Raw genomic sequence first — 7,063 nt, 5'->3', positions numbered from 1 at the left:
TCAAGGAGAAATGGTTCCAGGAAATAAATTGGGATGACATTGAGCTTTTAGCAACCTGCAAAATCCTGAAACCATGGACCTTACTGAGGCCAATTAAATGGGCTAATTCATGGGTGAAAGTGGTACACCCTAAAAATTCTCCACAAGTGATTCTACACTGAAGCCAGAATTTATGTCAAGTACTGTGTGAGGATGAGGATGGCAATCTGCTTGGCAGGCAATCTGGTCCAGGCGGGGCTCACATTATTGTTCACAGTTTAACCTATTTTATTAAATATGTAATTTTCCCCCAAATCGTATATGACATTAGCTGTTGTCTTGAGCCACATTAAAATGTACTATTTATGCGGCAAAATTGTATGGGATTTGACAAATGCATGGCAGCAGGTTTCCAGCATTAAAATATCACAGAACCCTTCTCTTATTCAAGTTCCTCTTCCGTCCACATACAGGGAATCAATCGCCTTTTGTATATGGTCCTTGGACGTTGCTTCTTTATTTCAATTATCTTCCATCAAAGCAAGTGATACCGTGCTCTATTTTCATTTGATCCTCCAAAAGAAAGGTACTGAATAATCTAAACCAGAATTTCAGCCATTCAGAGACTTAGGTCCATCGCTAAGCAGTAAAAGCCAAGCCTCCTGCGCTGCAACGCCATGGCCGGCAGAGGGCGCCGGAACAGGCCGTTCCGCCCTGCGGGGCGCATGCGCGTTCTGCCTGCGGAGGCGGGGCTGGGTCTCCAGGAAGCACGTGAGCTTCCTTTCCTCTGGTCAGGGAGGAAGCGCCGCCCTGGCTTTGGGGCATCTCAGGCGGTGTCCATCAGGAGGAAAACTTCCTGTCCGCAACCCTAACTGCTGAGAAGGGAGACTCGCTGCAGAGTATCCCGGATATTTTTCTGAAACAGCAATAAAGACTTCATTTTCAGGGCTGTTGCCACGTGTTTTATTCTGTATTTTCTGTGGGGATATTTTAGCATTATTTTACAAATGTATAAATTTGGGGTTGGGGAGGGCTTTCTGATAGATAATAGAAGCAGGCTGTAACATGTCCTCCCTGTGACCTCATTGAGGATTGATTGTGAGGAGAAACAAGAAGAATTGTGAGGAAAATCTACATAATACGGGGACCCTGCAGAGGAAGGAGTCGGGCCAGGGCAGGGCCACACAGTTTCAGTGCAGCCCGTGGGAAAGGGGCCCTTGCAGGGAAACCCGCGCTCTACATCCGTGCATTTCCACATTGTGAGGGGCTCATCTTTCCTACAGTGCTAAAGTCATTGAAAAATAGACAATGAAAGAGAGGGACATTAATTCAACATTCAGTTGTTGACGATAAAGCATTCAGAGCCACATCTTTCTTTTCATCATAGCACTGCAGATTTAAAAAATGGTTTTAATTACAAAGGCAAAGGGAAGAGGTACACTTGTGAACAACAGTTTGGACCCCAAATGAAAATATATTGCTTAAATATTTCTTCAAAAGTAAGTCACTATTCTGTGTTGCAGGATATATCCTGAGATTTTAAGCTGTAACCTTATTAATTTATTGGTTAAAACACATTTTGTCTATAGTCAAAGCGAGTATAAAGGTAGAATATTTGGCAAGTCCCCCATATTTTTATTCTTCTGCTAGGTTTTCAGCTAGAATTGACACACAGCAACTCACAATGAGGGGCCTCTTTCTTGACCATAAAATATGCATACTCCAGAACCCTCAGTGTAAGCTGTTTCTTGAATATCTCAACCTGATCCCTACAAACGGAGAGAATGTAGAGAAGTAACCCAATTTTTTTTTTTTTTTTAAACAGAGTCTCGCACTGTCACCAGGCTGGTGTGCAATGTTGTGATCTTCACTCACTGCAACCTCCCCCTCCCGGGTTCAAGGTATTCTCCTGCCTCAGCCTCCGGAATAGCTGGGATTGCAGGTGCCCGCCACCATGCCCAGCTAATTTTTTTGTATTTTTAGTTGAGATGGGGTTTCACTATGTTGGTCAGGCTGGTCTCAAACTCCAGACCTCCTGATCCGCCTGCCTCAGCCTCCCAAAGTGCTGGGATTATAGGCATGAGCCACCGTGCCTGGCCAAGTAACCCAATTTTAAAACTACATCTGGCCGGGCACCATGACTCACGCTGGTAATCCCAACATTTTGTGAGGCTGAGATGGGCAGATCACTTGAGGTCAGGAGTTTGAGACCAGCCTGGTCAACATGGTGGAACCCCGTCTCTAACCAAAATACAAAAATTAGCCAGGCATGGTGGTGCAGACCTGTAATTCCAGCTACTCGAGAGGCTGAGACAGGAGAATCACTTGAACCCAGGAGGCGGAGGTTGTAGTGAGCCAGATTGTGCCACCTCACTCCAGCCTGGGCAACAGAGCACGACTCCGTCTGAAAAACAAACAAACAAACTACATCTGATCTTCAGCAAAGTGTCTGCTGTTCTCCTCAGAAAAGACCAAAAACCACAAAGCAGACAGACCTCTGAATAAAGACACTAAGGTCCGCCATGGGCGCTTTTAAGACGTTAGCAGAATTAAAGGAATCATCCTGTTTTTCTTATTTAAATGATTTCTTACTACAGCGGAAGGTTCTGAAAAACACATCTTGTAATTAGATTTATTTTTAAGAGCATCCAAGGGAAACAGGGTCTATACTTCACCTAATAAGACTGATGAGGATATCAGCTAAATGGAAAGAATCTACAAACAAATTTATACAATTTCTAAGGAGAGAATGATGTCCTGAGCTCAAGGGCCTGTTAGTGACGGCACGCTCAGTAATGGTGCAGCCTCACAGAATTTCCATTTAATTCAATTTTGGTATTTACTGGTCATCTTTTCTCCCCAATACCATCCAACTTTTTTATGTTGTCAAATAATTTTTAATCATAAAATGATTAATTCTGAGTTTGGGCATTTGCTTGATTAATGGGGGCTGGTGTCCTGAGGCTGGCCTGTGGTGGGCTGTGGATTTCCGAAGGTCATATTCTGAAATCCAAGAGACTCTTGCTGGAAGAGCCTTAACCTCCCTCACTGTGATCTCTCTGCAGGTGCAAAAACACCCTCAATTCCAGGAGCTCCGCACTGAATTCAGGCCAGTCCCTGGAACCTCCTCAGGTAAGTTATTATGTCATTGCATGGCAAAGATTACAAAAACACCCTCAATTCCAGGCGCTCCACACCTGAATTCATGCCAGTCCCTGAAACCTCCCCAGGTAAGTTCGTATGTCCTTGCACGGCAAAGATTGGACAGTGCTGCACAATCTTCAGGCTCAAGGGACATCCAGTGGATGTACATTTAGGTGGGTCGGCATGAGAGCCAATTCTGGGAGGGAGTGTATTTTAAAGTTGTAGAGGGTGAAGCTCCTGGCAACTCCCTCCACATGAGCATCATTTGCAGCCTTTTTGGAGAATACTGACGGCCATCTTTTCACGAGAGCAGCAGTAATCCAGCACTGAGGAGCTCATCATAGTCCTGGAACAAGGGACAGAGGTGAGGCTGAGCCTGGAAGAGGGCGTCCTCATCTTGGCCCCAGAGACAGCGCTGCAGCTGACCATGGAGAACACAGTCCTTGTGATTGTTCCCGGCATATCCTGAGGTCACAACATGGCCTGCAGCCCCCTGTGCATATCCAGTACATCATGCCTTCTGTTGATGACTTCACCTTGGAGTGCCATGCTCAAGATGGAGACATCTCAGACATGAAAGGAGAGAATGTGCCTCTTTCACCTGCAGAAGAAGGGGAGGCAGCACCCCTATATCACCAGCCCTTGATGATATCCCTAGCAAAGCACGTAGTTGGGATCAGCCCTTTTCTTCTACTAACCGCATTGTGCATTCCATGCTGTCTGGCAGCCTTCCCCCAAAGCTGCCCCCTACCAACGACAACTAGTCCCATGGGGCGCCCCAGACCAGCCGACTCCAGTTTCAGCCTGCATGGTATGGAGCTACTGTGCACCTCCTCCCTCAGCCCTATGCCCCCTTCACCAAGTCTTGGTCCCTAAATCTATCACAGCGTTCACCATAGGCCTCCCAGCAGTGCATGGAAATGTCTCTTTAGGAAGTGATTTAACCCAAGAGCCACCACCTGCATTGATAGGTCAGAGATTGTCCAAGTCCTTAGTCAGTGCATTCCCTAAAATGTGGAGGTAAAGTAATTCCAAGGACTGCTTGCTTCCCCTTTGCTGTTTCCCATCATCACCCACTGTCTTCAACAGCGGAGGGTCCCAGATGCTGCAAGGAGGGGGAGAACCGCAGGGAGTTCAAATAAAACATTCACATTTCACTTCACACACACTGTCCCTTAGGCTTTCTCTTCCTATTTGACCACATACATCCAACCACACTCAATCGAATCCTGACTTCTCCATGTGAGAGTTCTGCTTCCAACATGACGTGGCCTGAAAATTCATCTGAAGACAGCTGCTCACTCCCGGGGCTAACACTGACCCTTGAATGCTGATGTCCTTGTAGTCATTGGTCTGATGCCACAATAAATAATTCCTAAGGCCGGTGCTCTATTTCTGCCCTGAGACTCTCCCCTTTTTCTCCAAGCTGTGCCCCATTCCTTGTTTTAGTCCAGGTTCCCTACACTCCCCCAGGCCAATGCTTTTGAATAAATCTTGACGTGATTGAATGAAGTAGTGGTGACTGCTGTGCTTGCTTCCAACTGAGACACTCTCCTGCTCACACTCATCACGTTTCCATTCACATTTGCCTTTGTTTAGTTTTGTTTTCCATTGTTTGTGTTTATTATTCATGTACTTATAAAATAACTGCCACGTTTCTGACAGTTTTCTTGGCAAATTTGGGGCTTTTCCTGTGCTCCTCCTTCCAAGTCCTGAGTGGGGTCACCGTTTGCACCTCTGGGCCCTGGGATTGGTTGGGCTTAGCAAGTGATTGAACACAGCTTATCTCTGTGTGTTGGGATGGGCACCTGCGCTTGCTCACAGGTGCTCCCAGGCTCTCCCTGTCCTGCCTGGGTGTCCCTGTGTCTCTGGAGTGTCTAGGAAATCTAGCAGTCCTCTTGAGGGCCCAGCACCTCTTTGTTGGCCTGCATGTCCCAGCCTGTGCGTCCGTGGCCAGCTGGAGCTACCACCACGTTTTCCTGGTCAACCTGGGTCCTGGAGGCAGGGGAGATGCGGGATAATGTCCTGGCCTCCCTGAGCCCAACCCCACTAGGTGGGGAGTGCTCATGACCCCGGGGGGAGTACAGGGCGTTTGCTTGACTTGCTTGAGCCTCTAAAACCTCACATGTCCCCTGGAGGTGGGTGCAGCTTCTCCTACTCTGGCCTTGCTGGCCTGGGAAGGGTGTCCCCCCTTCTCTTCTACTGAGGTTTCAGGAGCTGCCTTTCCCCTCTGGGGAAGGAGGACAAACACCTTTTCAGGTTTGATTCTCCTCAGAGTTTGCATCTCGGCTGGGGCGGAAGCAGCCTTCATCCACATGAGAGGCCCAGCGAGGGCGTCCTCACCAGCCTGGGCCTTCGGGGAGGTTTTGAGTCTGGGCGCTGGAGAGGCCGCTTCCTCTGCCAGACCGGAGATGGCCGCCCCAGTGCGGCGGGCGACTTTCTGAGCCCTTAGGGCGTCGGGATCCCCCTTCGGACGCGAAGTCCCATTGGGCGTCTTTGGCACCGCCCTCCCAGAGCCCTGCTGATGCGGAGGCGGCGCGGGGGCCCCGGACTCTGTCATGAGAGGTGGCAGCAGAGGCCAGGCAGGGCCCGAGCTCCGAGTCAAAGGAGTGTCTGGCCTGGGTGGGACTGGGTCGCATCCAGAAACTGGGATTCTAGGGTTCTGGTGCGGGTGGATCTGAGGCAGGCTCAGGACCAAGTCCCTCTTCTTCCACCTCAAGGACTCACCCAGGGGCTGGCCGGAGCTCCAGGCTCCAGCCAGCTGCTCCTCCTCCTCTTCCTTCTCCTCCTCCTCCCTCCTCCACTCCTCCCCTCCCCTTCCCTTCCCCCTCCTCTCCCCGTTCCCCTCCCCCTTCTCCAGGTGTTTGCTCTTCCTTTATTTCTGTGAGTTGAGAAATGGTGTCGTCCTTCACATTGGTGTATTTCTACCCTAATCCCCAGCACCTTGTTGAGTAAAGCAGTGAAACGCTGCAATATATTGAAGAGATTTATTCTGAGCTAAATATAACTAACCATGGCCTGTGACACCAGCCCTCAGGAGGTCCTCAGAACATGTGCCCAAGGGTAGTAAGGGTACAGCTTGGTTTTCTTCGGGCCAACTGATCTCCATCGGTATTACATCCTGGATGAGGGTATAAATCAAGTGCACGAAATGCCTGGTGTTCTTATCTAAATTGTTTACAGGATTTGTTAACAGTAGACACATCTATTTTTCACACGACTGTATTGCCACTATATACTGGTATGTATTTGGGAGAGAAAACAATGTTCTTAAAAGGAGAAGTCATACGATTCTATACTTTCTTTTTGTTGTCCTTTCCCACAAAAATGCCCTTTCCCATATAAACAAATGTTATGTCCTATGGGAGTGGACACTTAGGGGCTAAGCTTGGGGAAAATTAGTGTTCTAAGTGGACTGAGGGCATAACCATTCCCCTTTTCTGTTTTCACAATCTGAAAGGGAGCAGGGAGGCCATGTGTTATCCTGAGCTGAAATAGTCCACCTATTTCCCCAGGGGAGTATTTCTGTATTGTTTACAATGCCTGCCAGTGGAACCACAGAGTACCTTTGAGCCTCATTTAACTTTGGTGCCTATGCTCTGAGAATACAATGTTTGAGGTCACATTTACCATCCAAAATTTTCCATATGTTTGTGGGGCGGGGGTGGCTGTATATTTTCCACAGGTGTTTGGATTGTGCCTGGGCGCTGATAAGTGTAGGCCATTACTTCATAGCCACCTTAGATTCTGTTTGTAATGAAATAGACATGAGCCCCTGTTGGGTTACAGAACGTGCTCATTCCCACCTTCGGGTTTGAGAGCATGTTTTTATGGTTTGTTTTGTTTCTCCTATCCATTTGATGAGTGTTGCATTATTTTTTAAAGCAGCTTCTCATCCTTTTCCATCTTCCTGGAATAACATTCCTTCTATGTGGGCTAT

General features: G+C 48.1%; 1 pseudogene; it reads left to right on the top strand.

Annotated features, from left to right (window-relative positions):
* Positions 1 to 656: 656 nt before the first annotated feature.
* On the top strand, positions 657 to 4,062 carry LOC115834238 (annotated as a pseudogene).
* Positions 4,063 to 7,063: the final 3,001 nt, after the last annotated feature.

This window comes from Nomascus leucogenys, unplaced genomic scaffold (assembly GCF_006542625.1).
Source record: "Nomascus leucogenys isolate Asia unplaced genomic scaffold, Asia_NLE_v1 000914F_71817_qpd_obj, whole genome shotgun sequence".
NCBI classification, from domain to species: Eukaryota; Metazoa; Chordata; class Mammalia; order Primates; family Hylobatidae; genus Nomascus; species Nomascus leucogenys.
The sequence above is the reverse complement of the archived record's forward strand: the minus strand, read 5'-3'. Positions and strand labels throughout refer to the sequence as shown.